At 37.1% G+C, this 23,801-nt stretch overlaps 1 protein-coding gene and 1 pseudogene across 11 annotated transcripts in view; both read left to right on the forward strand.

The window, feature by feature from the left end:
• LOC131432831 (putative uncharacterized protein DDB_G0286901) overlaps positions 1-592 on the forward strand; it is a 2,499-nt pseudogene extending 1,907 nt beyond the window's left edge.
• Positions 1-23,801, forward strand: part of LOC131426980 (innexin shaking-B) — a 1,311,753-nt gene that overhangs the window by 367,576 nt on the left and 920,376 nt on the right. The window lies entirely within an intron of this gene.

Raw genomic sequence — 23,801 nt, forward strand, 5'->3', positions numbered from 1 at the left:
ATGTAGGACATGTACCTCAAAATAAGAGAATGTTACAATTTTAAAAATATGAAAGGAACTATTTCACGATTCATAAAGGCCTGTGAGTCGTGTAAAAGGAATAAAATTTTCAAACACACTAAAGAAAAACAAATAATAACCAACACACCGTCAAAACCATTCGAAATAATATCAATAGATACAATAGGTCCATTACCCAAATCCAACAATAACAACCGCTATGAAATAACCATACAATGTGAACTAACAAAATACATTGCAATAATACCCATCCAAAACAAAGAAGCAAACACAATAGCTAAAAACTTAGTAGAAAAATTCATACTAATTTATTGAAAATTTTTGGAATTAAAATCCGACCAATGAACCGAGTATAAAAATGAAGTACTTGAAAAAGTATGCAAATGCTTGCAAATCAAACAAAATTTCGCAACAGCCTATCATCCACAGACTATTGGGTCATTGGAGAGAAATCACAGATGCCTAAACGAGTATCTGCGATCCTTCGTCAATGAACATCAATCTGACTGGGATGACTGGTTACCATATTACGCATTTACCTACAACACTACACAACATTTGGAACATCAATTTACACCATACGAATTAGTCTTTGGAATTAAAGCCAAATTACCCAAAGATAACTAACCCCGTTCTTTACAAAAACGTACTCAAATACAAACTGGAAAAATCTAACGCAATAGCAAAACAAAGATTAAGTGAAAGTAAAAACTCCAGATGAAAAAAGTACGGGTGTGTAATGTCAGAGACATAACTGGATGTCGTGAATACGAGTAAAACTGACACTCTTACTTTATACTTTCGAATATCAATTAGTTGATCGATTGAGTGAGTTGTGCAAGCTTTCCTCTTTTCAACTACTAGAATTTGAAACGATACTTCTAAACTAAAGTACAGATTAGTTACATTAAACATTCTGGCACACATTTAAATATTACGAAATAACCAGTATAGTTCTTCATGATTAAATAATGGTGGTTCTGAAAGGAACCTTTCATTAAGTCGGTGCTATGCATTTTATATAGCAAATCAGCAGAAAGTTCTACTACAAACTACAAGTGGTTGAAAAATGGGCCGCATAGAGCAAAGTAACGTAAAATTTCGCATAATTCTTTGGGAGTATTAATATGGCTCTAAAAAAAGCCTATTTGAAGAATTCTGGAATTAGGAACTGGACCTGAGTTCAAGAACTAAATTCAGAACTTAAAATAGACTCAGAATTCAGTTGGATTTTAGTTCTAGAACTACAATTTCGAAACTGAAATCAGTTCCGGAATCTTTTAATCTTTTTCCAGAATCCAGTGCAGCACACAGACTCTGAATTCTAAACCCATATTCCGTAACTAAGCTCTGAACCATGGAGACAATTTTTCGCTACGACTATCAAAATCTGTTGTATAGAGTACAGTAAAGCATAATTTCGCATAATTCTTTGAGAGTATTATTATGGTTCTGAAAAGAACCGAATAGAAGAATTCTAGAATAAGGAAGTGGACCTGAGTTCAAGAGCAGACTCAGAGATCAGTTGCAATTCTAAAACTATAATTACGAAACTGAAATCAGTTCCGGAATATAGTTCCAGAATCCGGTTTCAGCACGCAGACCCTGAATTCTAAATCTGTATTCCAGAACTAAAACCTGAAACTTGAAGACGACTTTTCGTTACGACTACCGAAAAGCAAGTGAAAACTGCTCTCATTATTGATGACCGCTGCGCTCCCGACGATTGAAGTCTAAATGAAAGCACGACCAAAGCGTTTGAGGCTTTATACCAAGCAAAAGGTCTACTTACATTGACGACTGCTCCACCTGACGATTGAAGTCCAAATGAGAGCACGACCTGAGCGTTTGAGGTTTGGTACCACGCAAAAGGTCTGCTCTCATTATTGACGACTGCTGCTCCCTACGATTCAACTCCAAATGAGCGCACGACCTGAGCGTTTGAGGTTTTATACCACGCAAAAGGTTTGCTTTCATTGCCGACTGATCCACCTGACGACTGGAGTCCAAATGAGACTTGCGACCTGAGCGTTTGAGGGTTTTAACCACGCAGAAGGTGCACTCTCCGAAGCTGCTGGTCCCACGACGTCTGCTTGCATCCAAAGCTCAGAAAGAAATGATCGAATTTCGACCACGGTTTCTCTTTTATACGCAGTCAGTTGAAGATATGTGCCTCAAAATCGTCGTCCTTGCGCGAAAAAGCCAAGCAAATGTAAAGAATTTTCCGCGTTGTCTTAAAATTTTCAGAAAACTTTATTTTTGAGTTGCTTGTGATTACCTCACACTGTTCAAAATATTATCCTAAATTCCTGATCATATTTTTGATGAAATGGTGAAACAATTATGTTGCTGCCTTCAATACAATTCGAGATATTTACGATTGAGTTCTGCCCATTCTTCCATATGGCTAATTTTGAAAAGGCACCCCATAGTAAAGTAAGTCGTATTCACGACAAAACTCAAATATCCATATAAACCCACTAGAAGTACAAATAGGCGAAACATTGTATTTACAAAACGAAAATAGGAAGAAACTCGATTCATTTTATATTGGACCGTACACCATAATAAAATTTTTAGATGTAAATAGCGAAATCGAAAAAAACATAACAAAGAAACGAACGCTACACAAAAACAGACTTGTAAAACGTTAAATAAAAACGTGATTAATCCACCTAGCAGTGAGATGATACCTTTTTTTTATCAATCCGTATGTGTTTTTGCATGGAAATCTTAGGTGTTTCAGTTCTCATGACATTAATTTAATTATCGTCGCTTTAAACGGCAAATTGAGATTTTAATCACTTGTTACCCTGTAATGTCGAAACTGCAAATCGTATCGAATTTCAATGTTAACGTGTGACAATCGATTGAACATTCCATGAGATGTTGAAGTAAGTTCCACTTTAGAGTTTTTCGTCATTATTTATGGTACTTCCAGAGCCGGTATTCAGGAAATAGCATAGCCCAAAATGATTCGAATGGCCATAAATTATTACGCCAAACAATTTTCATTTTCTATATCGGTATGAATTTTAAAAACTCGTCATCTGTAATTCCAGAATCGGATAAATTTCATCAATTTTGTATGGGACCTTAAGTCCTGTAATTTTTGTTTTTGAAGTTCGATTTGTTTTTTTTTGAGAAAATGAATTTGAGCTTTTTGAGAAACTGGAACCGGAATTCTAAAATCGGTGTAGCCGAAATCAGTTAAATTCACCTGAGCAGTGTGTAGACATCTTTAAAGAAATTGTAGTGCGAATTAAAATTTGGAGGCACATTCCGAATCCAAAAACGGATACCGCTCAAACTGAAATAAATTTATTTGGTAATCGACTATCCAAATCAACAAACCCGATAAACCTGATTTATGTGAAATGGACATTCTTATACTAATCACCCTGTATCTCCCAAACCAGAAGTCGGATTTGACTAAAAAGTAAGATGTTTGATAGGATTTTAAGACCTCTCATTTAAATCATAGATGGTTCTTAGATTTCATTTAAATCTTAGATCGGTTCTACGAGAAAAATGAGTTGCATTATTTTAATTTCGTTTCACATATCATCCTGTGGTTCCGTAATCAGAAGTTGGATCCAAACGTAACTCAGGAACCTTATTTGGGAGTATATTACTTTTCGTAGGAATCTGAATTTGTAGGAAACGGTTTAGCAATTTCCGAGAAAATTTCGTGAAATTATTTGTCACACACGCATTTGCTGATCTCGACGAACTGAGTCGAATGGTATATGAGAGTTATGTTGTTCCAGAATTAATTACTGTAAGTAGTTTAAATCAAAATAACTATGGAATTACTTTCAACTCGAAAATGTTGATATCATCTAGTTTACATATGCCATAGTCGAAAGATTATGTTGCCAAAAACGAACCGTGCTAAAATTGGTCCGAGGCAAATTGTCATGAAAAAGGATGCTGTACACAGTATTTTTGGTACTTAGAAACAATTGTATATAACAGTATAAAAAATCGTGTTTCACGTTGCTCCCAAGCATTGCTTTGTCATTGCTTAGCATGATAATATTTACCCGACTGACCCAAACGAAATACTTTCCCACATTCTAACATTTACACGATCGCTAACCAATCCTTCTCTGATCACAAATCATAAACTAAAACCGAACATGCGCCAAAATACCAAACAATCGTTACATTTCCCAAGCGCCGATTGCAAAACGGTATAAATTCCCATGCTAGCCAGCCGTGTTGCAACATACGCTGCACACAGCGTGTAAGCAAGCTTCCCACACTATCTGCCTAGGCGACAATTCTTTCCCTTGCGTAACGCGCTATAGGTTCAATTGCCTTCTTTGCATTGATGTACCAATCGATACTTATTTAACACATGGATCAATAAGTCCCGAGACTAAAGCAGAGATGGCGCTCGTAGTAAACCAGTAACCACGTCTTTCTAGAGTACTAACCTTTGCTTGAAACGGTTCAAAATTTTAAGTTGATCCGACCAGAAACAACTGAGTTATCGAGGTTGGAGTAAAGTCGTTTTGTAGTTTGTTTAAAAAATGGAAAAAACCGAGTTCCGTGTTTTGATAAAACGTTGTTTTTTAATGGGTAAAAACACAGTGCAAGCGAAACAATGGATTGAAAAATGTTATCCGGACTCTTGTCCATCAAAAACAATGATTTGTCGGTGGTTCGCCGAGTTTAAACGTGGTCGTACCGACACAAATGACGCGGAACGCTCGGGTAGACCTGTGGATGCCGTTACACCGGAAAATGTGAGTGAAGAGACAAAAATTATAATGAAAGATCGTAAAGTAAAGCTAAAGATATCATATGGAAGTGTATTTACTATCCTTCGTGAAAAATTGAGCATGAAAAAGGTTTTTTCCAAGTGGGTGCCGCGATTGCCTTTTTCATCAAGACAATGCACCCTGCCACAAGTCGATGAAAACAATGGCGAAATTGAACGAATTGGGCTTTGATCTGCTCGCTAGATTTAGCCTCCAGTGACTACTGGCTTTTTGCTGATCTTAAAAAAATGCTCCAGGGAAAAAGATTTGGCTCAAATGAGGAGGTCATCGCTGAAACTGAAGCTTATTTTGAAGCGAAAGATAATTTTTTTATAAACATGGTATTGAAAAATTGGAAACACGTTGAAACCATTGTATCACCCTAAAAGGTGATTATGTTGGTGAATAAAAAAAATTTTGCAAAAAAATATTGTTTCCATTGTTAGTCTCGGGACTTATTGATCCATGTGTCATTTAACGAAAGAATTGTAACTGACTCCTCCCACCTCTATGTACATTATAGAACAGGCAGTAGGTTAGCTTAAGTCTGAAAACTGTTCAATAATGCATTGTTAGATGACCTACCAAACTAACGACATCGAATTTAAAGATAGAAAGCTTCAACGAGAATAGTAGTAACTTAATCTACGAACTTCATCAACGGCCCAATTTCCCCCATTTTCCGATCTCGTCGAGCCGAGTTGAATGGTATATAATACAATGGGTCTCCGAGGCTCCGTTCGATAGTCGGTTTTTCCAGCAATTCTAATACCTTTCTATAGAGAAAGGCAACAAGGATATTAGTTTGTATGTTTGCAACGCCATAACTCCGGAACTACTGAACGGATTTCCACCAATCTTCGCACAGGTACTTTTTGCGTTTCAGAGATGGTCATAGGGATATTTTTATAGGGAAGGAAGTCAATCGTCATGGATAAATTATACAACTTGACGAGGATCGATACTTTTTGAAGATCATGAAGCATTTTTTATACATGAGATATGATTATATGGGGGGTAGTGTAGCAAGTGCCTTTAATAATGGGGGTGTAATGTTTGTAGTGGTATAACTCCGGAACTACTTAACGAATTGCTATCAAACTTGACACAGATGCTCTTCAGAAATGATTATAAGCATATTTTAATGGGAGAGGGAGCGTAGTAAGTGTTCTTAACTGAGATAATTTTGAAAAAATGTCTAATTTGACGAGAATCGATACTTTTGGAAGACCATTGAAACGTTTTGTATATATTAGATATGATTACATGAGAGGTACTAGGTTAAAGCAGGGTATAATATACAAAAAAAAAAAGATATTCATTACACAGGTGAACAAAAGGGTGGAATTTGTAACAAGTGCTTTTAAAAAGAGGTGTTTATTGTAAAATATATCTTATTAGTCGATAAACGAAGGTGGCCGGAGGATTCAGACTAGAAGAAGGGGGTCTTGAAAATCAATTTTCATCTCGCCCCATCGATACTTTTTGAAGAGCATAGATACTTTATACACTACTCAGAGGGCATAGAGCAGTAGTAAGTTCACTGGCAAAAGGGTATTTCGAAGCAAAATTATTTTTTGATGAGAATCGATTTTCTTGACTAATACAGATACTGCTGCAATTTTAGCAACTAAGAGATATTAACAAGAGGGAGGTGGAATAAGTAGTCATATCAAACGGAGGTAACATTGATCTGTAATGACTAAGAAATCATACAATAAATGTGATTTTATTATGTAAATTGAGAAAACTGTCGCATCAAAGTGATCGAAATAAGTTTACAATAACATTTGTATTAACTGAATTGTTATTCTATAGCACGAATGTAGTTATGATGATAGCCCAAGTAGCACACGTTATTACACTTCAATGACTGTAACCTTTACGAAACAAATTCATAAAATTAGTTGAAGACATAGCAACGTGCATGATAACTGCTATGTAACCCGAAAAGCGTAAGAGGCGGAGCTTGTGCGATTTACCGAGGGTTGCAAACAAGTTATCAGAAAAGAAAATTTTATATGCACTATATCAGCCATATGGAAACAGAAAAATATACGTTTGTATCAAGCTACAATTTAGTGATGTTTTTCCATTATGACCGAAGATTGGCATCCGATGATCAAAACTAAAATACATAGAATTCAGGGTTGTGTAAACTAAAGATATTTATTCAAAATTTAAGTGCTATTAGATACTTATAGTCAGGTTGATCAATGTACTTATTGAAAACGTTCGCGTTATCGATATATTGGGTTTTAGATCATCGACGTAGATATACTATTCATACTTCCCTTCCCATCATATGCGATTTGGAATAAAACAGTTGAAATGTATTCAGATAGGATTTTTTTTGTGATTATTGTTAGTGTTTCATCGATCAAAGTTGAAACAGTATACCAAATGACAAACCTGTTTTAATCCACCTAGTACAGTAATGATACCTTTCTCATAACAAGCATACTATCATATATAATACTGTGGTATTCTTCAAAATAAATTTTTTTCGACTCTTGAAAGATTAACCGGAATTATTTTAGTTGACCGTTTGCTGACAATGACTACCGATTGGAGTAGCTTTTTGGGAGATTTAGAAATTTTTCACGTTTTCTGTATCGTCCCTTTAAGTGATGGTATAAAATTTTAAACACACTTTAGCCTATAAATCCGGAACCAGATGTTGGATCCGTAGGAAATTCAGGAAGACCACAAGACGTTCCATTGAACAAAAGTTTGTGAAAATTTGTCAAACCATCACCGAGGAAAATGAGTGGGATGAATTAGAGACAATATGACTACTATTTCCTGTACCTCCGGAATCAAAATCTGTAAACAGGATAGTCGAAATTAAATTGTTTGACCTTCTACTGATAATGACTATCGAATTAAGTAGTTTTTGGGGTTAGTTTAGAATTTTTTTTTCGATTTTTGTTTCGCCCTTTTAAGTGATGGTATCAAAGTTTTTACACACTTTACCCTATAATTCCGAAACCGGAAGTCGAACCTAAATGAAAATCAAAAGTTTTGTATGAGGCCATGAATGAAAGTTTTCTGAAATCGGTTATGCCATCTCTGAGAAAAGCGAGTAATTGATTGTAAATTGGATTTTTTTCACCAATCACCTTATAATTCCGGAGCCAAAATCGAATATAGATGAAATTCAGTAGTTTCATGAAAGACTATTAGACCATTCATTTGAATGTAAGTTTGTAAAAATCGACCACGCCATCCCTGTAAAAAATTAGTAAATATATTTTATTTTTTGTCGTGAATACGACTTACTTTACTATGGGGTGCCTTTTCAAAATATACCCTCTGAGAGAGTGATAAGTTTTTGATCGTGAATATCTCTTGTTGTATCTAACGAATCAACATAATTTTTGCTGTATGCCATCGGAAATATGATCATAATTTTATGATAAAATATTCAGTTGTGTGACATAATCTCAAATAGTTCAAAATTAAACTTTTCTGAAATGTTTGGTATAAAGGAGTATCAAAAAGGATAATTCATAAGGCGCTTTTGCTTTTGTTTCTCGTATTTTTAAAGCTCATAGTTCAATGATCTGTGAAAGGATTTATATAATCTAACTACCAATAGAATCGAAGTTTTTCAACTTAAAGTGTATAGCAAAAGCATTGAAGTATTTCAATAGTACACTATTGAAAAACCTGTCTCATTTGACCCATGTCAACACCAGCCAATCAGAACGCGTTCTGAGGAAGAGAACAAAATATCTGCTGCTGTACAACAAATCGTTCGAGAAAAATGTTCTGAAAAGTGGTGAATATCGTAGTGAGTTCCTCAATTTGGTCCTTCTGTATGCTAGAAACGAATCCCTACAGCATATTGATAGTTGATTTCAATAAATTATGCAAATCCGAAATGAAATAATCGACATTAAAATTCTGTATGCGGCTATTTTTACAGCCGTTAGGATCGCCCATTAGAAATCACGTAAAAAGTAAGCTCTTAACAAAAATTGGATTAGTTTGGATTCTATCGCCAATGCGAGCAGATGTATTTTGTGTCGTTTGCAAAGCTAGTTTCGCTTCCGACAAGAGCGATTACGGAAGCCCTTGGCACCTTAGAGCTCAAGCAGTGTGCCTTAAAAATTATATTATTGAAAAAAAAGAGCGATTACGTCACGGCTGCCAGTCATTTGCATTGATGAAGAAACAACGGTGAAGAGAATTACGCAAAATCAGCCGTTCTAATGGCTCTAAAAGTTTTCTAAAGAACTATTAGGATTTGTTGTTCGCAAATCGAAAGGAAATATCCTCAGTTTAATGCAAATCTAGAACATCTTGGTAAGATTTGTGCACATTTCGCTGTGTGAAATTCACATTAATCGAGATCAAGTGAAGCCTTCTTTGTTTTGCGAAAAATGTTCCAGAGTTTAATGTCGTAGAGAATTACGCAATTTGACCCTTCTGAATGCTAGAAACGAGTCCCTATAGCATATTGATAGTTTCGTTCAATAAATTAGGCCTATTGTATCATTGATCAACCCAGCGAATTATTGTTTTCTTTATTGGAAGATTATAATCGGTCGTAAACGCTACACCTACACCAACCATATCTGTATCGCACCCACGGGCAACAGTTCAGCCTGGAATTAGATGACGGAAGTCAGTTGCATCCATCGGAAATCGAATTCAACTCATCACTCTCCATCACAAACGCTTTCATAAAAGGTTCTTTTCAGAGCCACCATTGTTTTATTTTAAAGAACTTTACTGGTTATTTCATAATATTTGTGTTTCAGAATGTTAAATGTAACTAATCTGTACTTTAGTTTAGGTGCATCGTTTCAAATTCTACATACAATTTCATACAATTGATCAACTAATTGATATTCGGAAGTGTTAAGGAACATGTCAGTTGTCTTCGTATTCACAACATCCAGTTATGTCTCTGACATTACCCACCCGCCTTTTTTGCTTTCTCAAATTGAAAGGCATGCAATCACTGTGAAAACCGACTTTTTAATCGAGGCCCAGAGGGCCGAATGCCATATACCATTCGACTCAGCTCGACGAAAATGTCTGTGTGTGTCCGTTCGTGTGTGTGTGTGTATATGTGTAAGTAACAAAAATATGCACTCTCTTTTCTCAGAGGTGGCTGACCGATTTTCACAAACTGATATTCAAATGAAATGTCTCATGGTCCCATAGCATGCTATTGAATTTTATCCCGAACCGGCTTCCGGTTTCGGAGATATAGGATGATATGTACCAAAAATGGAAAAAAATATGCACTCACTTTTTCGGAGCCGATTTTCACAAACTGAGATATAAATTAAAGTTATTACGGTGTCATAGCCTGCTATTGAATCCTTTGGATCTGGCTTCCAGTTCCAGAGTTATATGGTATGGTAAAAAGTACGGGTGTGTAATGTCAGAGACATAACTGGATGTCGTGAATACGAGTAAAACTGACACTCTTACTTTATACTTTCGAATATCAATTAGTTGATCGATTGAGTGAGTTGTGCAAGCTTTCCTCTTTTCAACTACTAGAATTTGAAACGATACTTCTAAACTAAAGTACAGATTAGTTCCATTAAACATTCTGGCACACATTTAAATATTACGAAATAACCAGTATAGTTCTTCATGATTAAATAATGGTGGTTCTGAAAGGAACCTTTCATTAAGTCGGTGCTATGCATTTTATATAGCAAATCAGCAGAAAGTTCTACTACAAACTACAAGTGGTTGAAAAATGGGCCGCATAGAGCACAGTAACGTAAAATTTCGCATAATTCTTTGGGAGTATTAATATGGCTCTTTTTCCTGAATCCAGTTCAGCACACAGACTCTGAATTCTAAACCCATATTCCGGAACTAAGCTCTGAAACTTGGAGACAATTTTTCGCTACGACTATCAAAATGGGTTGTATAGAGTACAGTAAAGCATAATTTCGCATAATTCTTTGAGAGTATTATTATGGTTCTGAAAAGAACCGAATAGAAGAATTCTAGAATAAGGAACTGGACCTGAGTTCAAGAGCAGTCTCAGAGATCAGTTGCAATTCTAAAACTATAATTACGAAACTGAAATCAGTTCCGGAATATAGTTCCAGAATCCGGTTTCAGCACGCAGACCCTGAATTCCAAAAAACTAAAAAGTTCATTTTCTCCTGGGCCCGACGGCTTACCTGCTGTTATTTTACGTCGCTGTATTGGCGCTTTAGCTGGACCACTAAGTGTTATTTTCACTCGATCATTTGAGCAAGCTAAATTCCCACGGATATGGAAACAATCCTACATTTGCCCAATATTCAAAGATGGCGATCGTCGTAATGTTGTAAACTATCGTGGCATAACTAATCTTTCCGCTTCATCGAAACTTTTCGAGATTATTGTGAGTAGTGCTATATTAGATCGAGCAAGAAATTATATATCATTCGATCAACATGGATTCATGCCAGGAAGATCAGTTGCAACAAATCTGCTAACACTTACTTCAAAGTGTATTGCCAGCATGGAAGCTAAAGCTCAGATGGATGTCATTTACACGGATCTAAAAGCTGCTTTCGACAAAATTGACCACACAATACTTCTAAGCAAATTATCTCGTCTCGGATTTTCCGCCCATCTTGTGTCCTGGTTGAGCTCATATCTCTCCGGGAGAGTTCTACGAGTAAAATTGAGCAACAGTTCATCATCACTTTTCTCTAACAACTCAGGAGTTCCTCAAGGCAGTAATTTAGGACCTTTGCTTTTCGTGTTATATTTCAACGATGTCTCATTTGCTTTGGGAACTGATTGCAAACTGACATATGCAGACGACCTGAAATTGTACCTCGTTATTCGCACTGTGGAGGATTGTTGGCGGTTGCAAAATGCACTTGAATCGTTCGTAGATTGGTGTAGTCGAAACAAACTTATAATCAACGTCGCAAAATGTCAGGTGATCACGTTTCACCGTACTCTGAGACCTGTTAAATTTGACTATCGCATCGATGGCTCAGTCTTGACTAGAGTTACCCAGGTTCGCGATTTGGGAATACTGCTAGATGAAAAATTATCATTTGATTTACAACGATCACAGATCATCTCAAAAGCATCACGTCAATTAGGCTTTATCAGTAAAATCGCCAAGGATTTTAGAGATCCTCACTGTTTGAAAGCTTTGTATTGTTCACTTGTCCGGCCTATTCTAGAGAATGTTTCAGTAGTTTGGATTCCTTATCAACTTTCGTGGAGCATACGCATTGAAAGAGTTCAAAAACGATTCGTTCGTCTGGCATTAAGAACTTACCTTGGCAAAATCCTGCTAATCTGCCCCCGTATCAGGATAGATGTCAACTATTAGGAATCGATACGCTTCGTCGGCGCCGAAAAATCCAACAAGCATTATTAATTGCAAAACTGATCAATGGGGAAATTGATGCTCCTGAATTACGCTCTGTAGTAAATTTTTGGATACCGAATAGGACACTGCGGAATACATCACTGCTTCAGCAGAGATTTCACAGGACTCGTTTTGGCTTTAATGAACCGATTACTGCTTCCATTCGAACTTTCACCGCTGTTGAGGATCTTTTCGAGTTTGGTGAATCATCTAGTCATTTCGCGAAAAAACTGAAACGATCCACTGTGATTTGAATTTTTAAGTTATTTTATTAGTGACATTTGTGATACTAGCTTTAAGTTACATTGTGTTTCATTACTTTCGTTTATGTTCTTGAAAAGATAGTGGTTTTTGCGCCCGTTTGAGAATGACAAACGAACAGTTCAACTCAAATGGGTTTTTCCCACTCTAATTGTCCATTTAGATCTGGTATCCGATGGACACAATAATAGTAAATAAATAAATAAATAAATAAATCTGTATTCCAGAACTAAAACCTGAAACTTGAAGACGACTTTTCGTTACGACTACCGAAAAGCAAGTGAGAACTGCTTTCATTATTGACGACCGCTGCGCTCCCGATGATTGAAGTCCAAATAAGAGCACGACCTGAGCGTTTAAGGTTTAGTACCACGCAAAAGGTCTGCTCCCATTATTGACGACCGCTGCGCTCCCGACGATTGAAGTCTAAATGAAAGCACGACCTAAGCGTTTGAGGTTTTATACCACGCAAAAGGTCTGCTTTCATTGACGACTGCTCCACCTGACGATTGAAGTCCAAATGAGAGCACGACCTGAGCGTTTGAGGTTTGGTACCACGCAAAAGGTCTGCTCTTATTATTGACGACCGCTGCTCCCGACGATTGAAGTCCAAATGAGCGCACGACCTGAACGTTTGAGGTTTGATACCACGCAAAAGGTTTGCTCTCATTATTGACGACCGCTGTGCTCCAGACGATTGAAGTTTAAATTAAAGCACGACCTAGCGTTTGAGGTTTTATACCACGCAAAAGGTTTGCTTTCATTACCGACTGCTCCACCTGACGACTGAAGTCCAAATGAGAGTTGCGAAATGAGCGTTTGAGGTTTTTAACCACGCAGAAGGTGCACTATTCGAAGCTGCTGGTCCCACGACGTTTGCTTGCATCCAAAGCACAGAAAGAAATGATCGAGTTTCGACCACGGTTCCCCTTTTATAAGCAGTCAGTTGAAGATATGTGCCTCAAAATCGCAAATGTAAAGAATTTACCGCGTTGTTTTAAAATTTTCAGAAAACCTAATTTTTGAGTTGCTCACACTGTTCAAAATATTATCCTAAATTCCTGATCATATTTTTGATGAAATGGTGAAAGAATTATGTTGCTGCCTTTAATACAAGTCGAGAAATTTACGATTAAGTTCTGCCCATTCTTGCATATGGGTAATTTTGAAAAGGCACCCCATAGTAAAGTAAGTCGTATTCACGACAAAATTTGTTCACGAACGATGGTCAAAAACCGGTACAAATCTCGCAAAACTGTCTGATAAATAGAATGACAATACAAAACAAATCCGCAAAAACAACTGTTCATTGAATAGAAATAGAAAAAAATAAGTTCGGACCCAACCTCACAAACGCTACAAATCCCGTTTACCCTGTTGTTCCGGAAATAGTATCCACAACAAATTTAGGTATTCCGTATGAAACTGTGAGAGTCTTCCTTTGAGCATATAAGGTTGTGAAAATCGATTTGGCTATCTTGAATAAAGTTTGGTGATTTGCAGTTTTCAATGACCATTTGAAATTCTTTCGAAACCGGATTCAGATGACCCGAATAGCAGAAGTTGATTCGTTTGCAAGCAACCAATATGACCTACAAATTGGAACAGTTTTGAACGTATTTAAATCGAGACTTACTATCTCACGCTCTATTTTGAATCAACCAACTAAACGACATTTAATAAATGATTCGAACTTGCGTTTTTGTTACTTCTGCATATGTAAGTCAAGCTAAATAGCATGAATTAGCAGCATAAAACATGTAGTAGGATTATTATTATTATTATTACTATTATTATTATTATTAATGTTTTTACTGACAGAACTACACCACCGGCACGGTATTACTGCACTACATAAAAATTGCATATATTTTTCAAATAAACTTCAATTCATTGACATTCTTTTATTTTTATTTTATATCATTTATTTTACCTCGGCTTTAGATTCCTTTATTCTTTCGGTCGCACTTATAAAATAGCTAAAATTTTTATCAACCGCAGCACCGTATTTTACTAATATCTCACACTAGTAGCAGACATCCGTAACCGTTAAGTTTTCTTCATAGCGTGTACGGAATAGGACAAAGCAAACATAGATAGTTTTTTTTGTTTTCTTCTTCCACGGTACTGTATTGTCATTCTATATGCCAAATTGAAAATTTCGACGCTCATCGCCCTGTAACAGCGGAACCGGAATTTGGATCCGGATGAAATTTCACAGTAGCTTCAACGATAATATGAGCTTTAATTCAAATCATGACTTGTGAAGATCGGTCAGAACTAACAAGTTCTGCACACTAAAAAAATTTGTTCGACGGTTTTATGAGATTTGTACCTGTTTTTTACCATCGTTCGTGAAAAAATACTAATGATACTGATTTGGTAACCTTCCACTTATCACGCTTTAGTTCCGGAACGAGAAGTCAATTCCAGATAAAATGTTTTACAAACTTTTAGGAAGCTATAAGACCTTTCATTTGAATTGCGAAAATCGGTTGAGCTGTTTCAGAGATAATTGAGTGTAAGTTTTTCTCCAATTTTTACATATTACCATATAACTCCGGGACCGAAAATCGAATCCAAATGAACTTCAATAGCAGGCAATGGGACCATAACAACTTTCATTCGAATCTAAGTTCGTAAAAATCGATTCAGCCACCTCTGAGAAAAGTGAGTGCATATTTTTGTTACATGTATGACATTCGGCCCTGCGGACCTCGGTTAAAAAGTCGGTTTTCACAGTAATTTCATAGCCTTTCTATATATGAAAGGCAAGAATAATAATGATAACAGTAATAATACTAATAATAATAATCCTACTACATGTTACATGGCCAAATCGATTTTCACAACCTTATACACGGGCGAAATTCCGATTCTAGAAATGATCAAAACGAATATTGATTTGAGGAAAATAATATATTTTCATGTTATGATAATACACCATGACTAAAACTTCTCGGATCATGATCCATTTGAACTGATTTCGCTGAAATTTAAACGTAACGCAATTGACTTTGTTGGGTATAACTTCAGGCGTGTTTTTACTACGATGGTAATTTTTGCAACATAAATACAGGCGTTTTGTTTTAAAATATGAAGATTTCAAACATGAAATAAATGGAATGGTATGATGAACGTATTTTTCGCGATTTTAACTAATGTCTCAAATGATGTACATTTGAATAGCAAAACAGTGAGCTTCTTTTAATCAGAATCATTAACAAATCAAATATTATGTTTTTGAAAAACGACGACGCCTAAAATAACGTGTTTACTTGCTTGCATTGCTCCAGTTTTGATTTTGTGTTTCATAATTGAAACACTTAAAAAAACTGCAGGAAAAAACACATGTGAATCAAACCTCTTGAAAAGAAACTCTATGTCGAATTCTTTCAAATATCGCGCATTGATTTTTCCGTTTACGTTTTCAAAACATCGTTTGCAAAATCGTCTTATTTAAAATATTTAGGTGAATCAATGCAGCTTGTGTTGTTATATCTATAAAACAAATTAATCAAAGTGGTTGAACAAAATATTTTTCTGATTTTCGTTAGATGGTGTTCCAAATTCACAATCGAATTTATTTTTTGGTTTACGCTAGCTCTCGGAATATTATTCTAGCAACAACGATCACATCAAATATGTAAGAATACATTCAAACAAAATGTAACATTGATGTTTGTCAAATGAAAATCGTAGCCGTGCTTAGTCTCTTTTTCAGTTTGTTATCTTTATGTTGTCAATTCTCTATCAGCCGGTGGGTAAAACAACACGACTATTATATGAATATGTCTCAGGATCAAGTAAACATTTTCAGTAGTTCTTACTTTTCAATGTCTGCTTTTTGCCTTAAAATTAAACAATTAAGCAGTCCAGCACATTATTTGAGGCAGAGGGTTCAAAGTGATATTCGGGTAGAAAATAGGAGTTACGAGCTTTGAAAGGCGTACATTACTCAAGTAACGCATTTTCGAACCATGATTAATTTTCATGGAAGAAGAGTTATTGCTCATGGTTTCATGAGCCGTTAAAATGATTGGTTTCATGGTTTTCTAATGGTTGACAGCAGTAACGGATTTCTTTTCGTGTATGTTCCAAGTGAGACTCTTACAGTTTCATACGAAATTCCTAAATTTGTTGTGGATACTATTTCCGAAACTACAGAGTAAACAGGATTTGTAGAGTTTGTGAGATTTGGTCCGAACAAACTTTCTTATTTCTATTCAATAAACAGTTGTTTTTGTGAAACTCACGGTAATATTTATGGTGTATTGAGTAATATGAGAAAGGCATCATTACACCATTAGGTGGATTAAAGCAGTTTTTTTTAATTTTATCCCATAACTTCAAAACAGGAAGTCAGACCCAAACAATATTCAAACATTTTGCATAGGACTATATTCAATGTTTATTAATTTATTTAATCAACAGACAAATTTAAGTCCTATTGATTGTTTCTAAGAATATTTAAAATTTTTTCTCTTATTCGGTTGCGGGAGAAATGGAAATAGAATACTATAGAAACACCGTTGAAGGTTCGTTGAAATCCAATAACGGCACCGTTGATTCCGTAGTTAGTGCGACATAGAGGCAATCTGAGGAGGTTGTTGTTGCAGAGAGCTCTGGAACGAGCGTTGGGGTTGATTTGACTAAGAAGTGCTGGCAATAGATATTGTTCCTCAAGACACCGGCTATCAGTATTGCACGGGACAGGTCACGGCGCACTTGCAAAGTATCGAGACCGATAAGCATTCCACGGCTTTCGTAGCTCGGAAGCTGATGAGTGTTGTTTCAGGGCAATTGGCGAAGAGCGAAACGAACAAAACGTCGTTGGATTGACTCGATTCTGAGAACACCATTGACATAGTGGGGGTTTCATATCACCGAGCAGTATTCGAGTGTTGAACGAACAAGTGAGCAGTAGAGCGACTTCAAACAGTATATATCTGTGAAGCGCTTAGCAGTTCTCATAACAAATCCCAAGCAACGAGAAGCCTTCGTTACTATGTAACCAATATGCTGCTTGTAATTCATTTGTTCGTCTAGATAAACTCCAAGATCCTTGACATAAGTGACTCTTTCAATCGCTGCATCATGGAGGCAATAATCAAACCGCAAAGGGTCTTTCTTACGAGTGAATGTGAAAATAGAGCATTTGCTAACATTTAGTGTCATACGGTTGTTCTCGCACCATCTTGTCAAAATGGTCGGTTGACGCTGAAGGGATGAAGCATCCTCTGCACTCTTGATTACTTGGTATAACTTTAAGTCATCAGCAAAAGATTGTCGTGGGCCTTCTAGTGAGTAATTTACATCGTTGAAATATAGGAGGAAAATCAGTGGGCCGAGATGGCTTCCTTGAGGTTTGCCGGAAAAAGCAAAGAACTCCTGCGATAGACTGCCATTGATTTTGACCGCCAGCCGTCGATTGCAGAGATACGATTGCATCCATCGAAGAATGCTGGAACCGAAACCCAGCCTATCCAGTTTGGCGATCGTGATAGCGTGATTGATTTTATCAAAAGTTGCGGAGAGATCTGTGTAAATAGCATCCGTTTGGAAGCCGTTAGACATAGCATTATTATGTACGTCATAAAGGATAGAAGATTAGTAGCAGTGGAGCGTTTCGGCATGAATCCGTGTTGAGTGTCCGCGATGTATTGTTCACAGTGGTCAGAAATTGGGTTTAGAACTACTAATTCAAACAATTTAGAGATGGCGCTTAGGGCAGTAATACCACGATAATTGCAGTTAGAACAGCGTTAGCGTCGATATTGATTGAATTCAAAAATTGGCTCTATATGGGAACATTAAGAGCCGTCTGAGAGATTTGGTACGGGCTTAAGGTCTCTCTAGAAAAACCCCTGGAAACATAGTCGAAGGTAGGTCCAACTCCTTTCTAAGCTCGTTAATATGTTTCCAAAATGGTTTTGGATCGGACTTTGGTCTAGTCTGTACATTGCGCAAATAGTTCGAGTAGCAACGCTTGGCTGTCTGTTTATATACTTTGTTTATTTGCATGTAATTTTGTCGAAGAACTAAACCGCCATTCTTCGAATATTTCTTCAATGCAGTCCTTTTTAAGCTTTTCAAACGTATTACCTCTGCAGTTTGTGAGGAGCCTGTTTGGAGGGCTGTCTAAATCGCTTAGGAACGTATTGATCGATTGCATACGTCATAACGTTAGAAAAGGTTTGAGTCACAAGATTAGCATCGTCGTTGTCAAGAATTTCACTCCAGGTCAAGTTAGTAAGAACAACAATGATACTATTGCAGTCGGCTTTTTCGAAATTGTAGCTGACGATGCAAGAATTATATCGGTCGTGCGACGATCCATGTGATTCGAGTACAATGTGGAGTGGAGGGCGGTACCTAACGGATTTCACTAGAGGCAAGGGTGCTGCGATAATTCTGGGTGCACAATCGGATTGGCTCGAGAAGCAGAGGTCGAGAATTCTGGCATTCTCATTTTGAATATGATTTACTTGACGTAACAGGTTGAGACTGTATCGGTCGAGCATGTTCATGATACCAGTGTGGAAGGATGAATGTAACTGATTTACATACAGGAAACCGTCGGAAGCAGGGATCCATTTCAGGCCGGGAAAATTGAAATCACCGATAATAAGGATTTCATCACTAGGTCGCATATGAACGGAAGTAATTTCGTCTATCGATTTATATGCGTATCTATCAGTGACAGGTCACGTATCCGGTCCGGCGTAAGACAAACCACACAGAGAAATAATGATGAGCTATCACTCAGACTGATCTTCACACATACCCGCTCAACGCTGTTTTCAGAAGCGTTCTGCAAAAGTTGTGCTTTCAAACGACGACGAATAGCAACAAGAACTCTACCACCGATGATTTTTTAATATTGCGGGAGCTACGATCGGTTCGAAATACTTCGTAGTTGCTACCGAATGCTTGTATGGACAATGTATTTTCGGTCAGACAAGTTTCCGTTAACGCGATGATATCAAAACACTCGTCCGAACAAGCTAGTCGGTAATTCTCCAAGCATGAATTCATACCACCAGCGATCTGATAATAGATTTGAATTTGTAAAGATTTCGAAGAGCAGGTAGTCTATGTAAGTTTAAGTTTTAAGCAGGGAGGCAGTCAATTTTTGAATTGTGCAAGTTGCTAGTATACTTGCCGGTGGCGACGGGTTGGAAGATCTCTTCACCGCTCTCGCACACTTGACCGGGACGGCTGGCGAGCTTTCAATTGAATCTAAGTTTGTGAAAATCTGTTTACCCATCATCGAGAGAAGGTGGTGCATTTATTTTCACAATTTTTTGTCCATTTTACCCCATGATAATATGCAGGAATTTTGTCTGAAACCACAAGACCTTTCATTCAAGTTTGTGAAAATCGGTTCAGCCATGTCCGAGAAAAATTAGTGCAAAAAACGTTACAAACACACATTCGACGAACTGAGTATGACATGCTATATGACACACGGCCTTCCGGGCCTCGGCTCATAAGTCAGTTTTCACAGTGATTGCATAACCTTTCTATATGAGAAAGGGATAAATGCATTATTTGAAATCTTTATTGATATTTGCATAAGTTTTTTCAACCATACACTGACGTGACAAAGCGTTCGAATATTCTTTGGTGCAGATGAGATACTTTTCAAAACACAAAATAATGTTTGTTTCGCACAAATACCTTCAAAAGTTCTTTACAATTTCAGCTGCTCTTCATGTTAGCACAGGCTTATCTATAACCATTGTTTTTAAATTGATAGATTTTTCTCTACTTATTGATTTTATATTATATTCCGGGAAAAAGTACGGAAACTTCCAATCGACACTGTATTTGTTTTAATTTTTTGTTGAATCATAAGGAATACGGTAACCGATATGAAATTATTACTTAACTTTGTCTTGTAGTGTGTCACATTTTCATTATGATTTTTTTTGCTGTGACCAGATGGTTACCGAAAGATTACATCGGAACTTATTGTAACTTAGTATGATGAGAATGTATATCATGCGACTATTATACAGCATTGGATTTATTTTCTGTTCTATGAAAAAGTTACAGGTGCCACCTGGGAAACTGCCTTTCGTTATAAAATAATCATTATCACAATCATGAGCGATTACGTGGAAATAATGAAGTCATAAAAATTTTTGTAACGAGAAGGAAGTAGCAAGTGTTTATAACCATGGAGGCCTAAGATATTGTAGATCGAATGTGACAAGGAACGTCAATTCAAGTACGTTATGAGCACATATACTTTTTGGATCTCATAGGTTACCAAGAAGGTATTTATAGAGAGGAAGGTTTTTTAAATGTTCCTAGCAAAAGGAATCAAACATAAAACTGACTAAATTTCATAAGAATACCATGAAAATTATGACTATTGTGAGATCTGAGATGGGGACAATGACCGTGCGCAATCTGAACATGTACGGAGTAGGGTAGTCAGACACACCAGTCCCGTTTAATCTAAACTGTGCCTGAAGAATCAGACGCCTGTCTATAAACAAATCATATACCCCGCAATTCAATACGCAGTCCCTGTTTGGCGGGGCTGTACACGAACGCATAAACTTAGGCTTCAGCACATTCAAAGTAAGATCTTAAAGATGATTCTTAGTCTTCCCCCTTGGACGAAGACTATTGAAGTACATGTGATGGGTTCCCTAGATACGCTAGAAAAAAAATTCGAACACTACTGCACGAAATTTGAAGAGAGGTGCTCAATCTCTTAAGTACAAATAATTCAAAATTTTAAGCTCTAGTTTAAGGATAGTTATAAGAAGATAGATATTGTATTAATAGTCAAAGAGTAACTAAAACACCTATTATCAATAACGAATCGTATGAAAAACAAACATAAAAGGTCAAAGGGTCAAAACACTTGTGCTGTAAAACGTTGATGTAATACACAAAAATAAGATTAATAAACAGATTTTTAAGCAATGGAAATCGGTCATTTCGTCTAGTGCGTTAAACGGAACTGGATGTCGTGGTGAGGTTCTTCCACCAATATCAGTAACAGCTGATTCTCAAAATCTTCCTGGCGTTTGTGGCGTCTCTCTGCTGGTAGCACTCGATATCATCTGTCAGGGTGATGCAGATGGGGATCATCCCTCATACTGCCTCAATTGATATTGTTCTATACGTACTCGAGACTCACATGGCCATCAGCCGGAACGCACTGTTAAACTTTTCACGATTCCACTTTTTTTCCTGCGCCGCACCAAAAGCAGGTACTCCATACCCCAGTATCGATGAGGAAACAGTAGCTATCAGGTGTCTTGTGCGGCTTCTCGGGCCGCCGACGTTTGGCATAATCCTCGCTATTCCGTTCATTGCATTCGTCGACCTATCACAGGCATAGTCTACGTGGCTGTTAAAATTCAACCGATCGTCGATTATTACTCCCAGATGTCTCATAGCCCGCTTTCATGCTATCGTATGGCCTCTGACTTCTATTTCCATCCGCTGAACCGCCTTGCTATTGATGACTAACAGCACTTTCGTTTTATGATGAGCAATATGTAGCTTAACTCCGTTCATCAAGCTCTCGATGGCACCCATTGTCTCCGAAATTGTTGCCTCCACTCCTTCGAGTGTCTCGCCTAGCACGGTTAAGGCTACATCATCAGAAAAAAGTACGGGTGTGTAATATCAGAGACATAACTGGATGTCGTGAATACGAATAAAACTGACACTCTTTCTTTATACATACTTCCGAATATCAATTAGTTGATCGATTGTGTGAATTGTGCAAGCTTTCTTCTTTTTCACTACTAGAAGTTGAAACGATACTCTTAAACTAAAGTACAGATTAATTACATTAAACATTCTGACACACAATTAAATATTACGAAATAACCAGTCTAGTACTTTATGATAAAATAATGGTGGTTCTGAAAGGAACCTTTCATTAATGGCTTCTAAGTCTGTGCTAAGCATTTTATATAGTAAATCAGTAGAAAGTTCTGCTACAAACTACAAGTGGTTGAAAAACAGGCCGATACCGATAGCTATGAATGTTGAATATGTCGTACATCAAAAGATATTTGTGGTAAAGTTCTGCCCATTCTTGTACAGGGTAAATTTAGAAAAGGCGCCTCATAAGTCGTATTGAGGACAAAAGAATCGAATTGAAGAATTCTGGAATTAGGAACTGGACCTGAGCTCAAGAACTAGATTCAGAACTTAGAACAGACTCAGAATTCAGTTGGATTTTAATAGACTACAATTTCGAACCTCAGTTCCGGAATCTTTTTCCAGAATCCAGTTCAGCACGCAGGCTCTGAATTCTAAACCCATATTCTGGAATTAAGCTCTGGAACTTGAAGACGAACCGAACAGAAGAATTCTGGAATAAGGGACTGGACCTGAGTTGAAGAACTAAATTTAGAACTAAGAGCAGACTCAGAGTTCAGTTGCAATACGAATGCGAATACGAGTTGCTACCTGAGCGTTTGAGGTTTTAACCACGCATAAGGTGCACTCTCCGTCGCTGTTGGTTGATGATATCGCTCCCTCCACGATTTGAAAGCAAATAATAAATCATTCTCACGACGTGTGCTTCCATCCAACACACAAAAAAACATGATCGATTTTTGACCACGTTTTCCTTTTCATACGCATTCAGATGAAGATATGTGCCTGACTACCACAAAATCGTCGTCCTTGCGCGAAAAAGCCAATCAAAAGTAAAGACTTTTCCGCGTTGTTTTCAAAGTTTTAGAAAACTTCATTTTTGAGTTGTTTGTGGTTATCTCACACTGTTCAAAATATTATCATGAATTCCTGATCATATTTTTGATTAAATGGTGAAAGAATTATGTTTTTTTTTTTTTATTCAATATTATAATACAATTTTAAGGCACACTGCTTAAGCTCTAAGATGCCAAGGGTATTTACTAATCTTAATTACGACTATATTAAAACTAGAATAGTATCATTATGTAATGCCGGTGAATTGGATATTGCATGAGGGTCTCCCATATGGCGTTTGCAAATGTCCATGTTGGCCGCATCCTTCGGTCCGTGTGGGTCCGCGGGAAACACCCCCAGGCTACGAAGGCCCGGCGGGTGGCCCGCATGCTGGTCATCGTCTGGAGCGTAGGACCGTAGGCGGTGATGGTGATGTTACGAAGAGATGAGAAAATAAAAAAAGTAAATATTGTGAAAACCGAGGTAAATAGGGGGTATGGAAACAAAATGTCTGAAAACTACAGAGATCTAATTAGTTGCCATCGAGATGGTGAAGAGACATGGAAGGGGGGAACGAAAAGTTAGTGACAAAAAAAGATCTTGTTAGTTACAATGAAGATGGTGGACAGGGACGGTGATCGAGAGAATCGAGCGGATGTTAGTGTCGAACCTGTAGGTGGAGATTATAC

This window comes from Malaya genurostris, chromosome 2, assembly GCF_030247185.1.
Source record: "Malaya genurostris strain Urasoe2022 chromosome 2, Malgen_1.1, whole genome shotgun sequence".
NCBI lineage: Eukaryota > Metazoa > Arthropoda > Insecta > Diptera > Culicidae > Malaya > Malaya genurostris.